This window comes from Triticum dicoccoides, chromosome 7A (assembly GCF_002162155.2).
Source record: "Triticum dicoccoides isolate Atlit2015 ecotype Zavitan chromosome 7A, WEW_v2.0, whole genome shotgun sequence".
Taxonomy (NCBI): Eukaryota; Viridiplantae; Streptophyta; class Magnoliopsida; order Poales; family Poaceae; genus Triticum; species Triticum dicoccoides.
Genome location: NC_041392.1, coordinates 96910731 through 96911233, shown reverse-complemented (window position 1 = coordinate 96911233; position 503 = coordinate 96910731). Strand labels below are relative to the sequence as shown.

General features: G+C 37.0%; 1 long non-coding RNA gene across 1 annotated transcript in view; it reads right to left on the bottom strand.

Annotated features, from left to right (window-relative positions):
- Nucleotides 1-16: 16 nt before the first annotated feature.
- The window catches only part of LOC119327397, a 1973-nt gene continuing 1486 nt past the window's right edge, over nt 17-503 (bottom strand). Inside the window, exon 2 of the long non-coding RNA XR_005158500.1 lies at nt 17-313. This is a non-coding gene — a long non-coding RNA (uncharacterized LOC119327397). The remainder of the gene's footprint in view (nt 314-503) is intronic.

The window sequence follows — 503 nt, the reverse complement described above, 5'->3', positions numbered from 1 at the left end:
AGCCCCTATAAGCTCCTTGCAATAATATCAGGCAACCCTTATGTAAAATAATAAAAGAACCACAAAATAACAAGTAGAGGACAACATATATAGGTGGCAGTAACACACACATATACATATAGATGCATTATATACACAAGTATAAAAAACGATGCATCAGGTTTTTTGAGCAACTACGGGTATGGACCGAGCAACTCCCTCTACCGTGTGATGCGACTAATACTGTATTTTTTAGAATTACTTTCTATCCACCTCTCTTCGCCCGTTTCGGTTGCCTTCCTTCTCCATCTTCATCATCTCATCAAAAGTATATCTGAAAAAAATTACAAGTACCTCATGTTAATCCACCATTTGGCCCTATGAAGCATCAGGTTGAGCGACCCTTTTGCTTGTAACCCAATATAAAAAAACAAAAAATGCAAAATTGTTCTAGCAAAAAAAAAAGCAACTGCCCTAGCAAAAACAAGCAATTGTCCTAGCAAAATCAAGCATCTTTCCTAGCA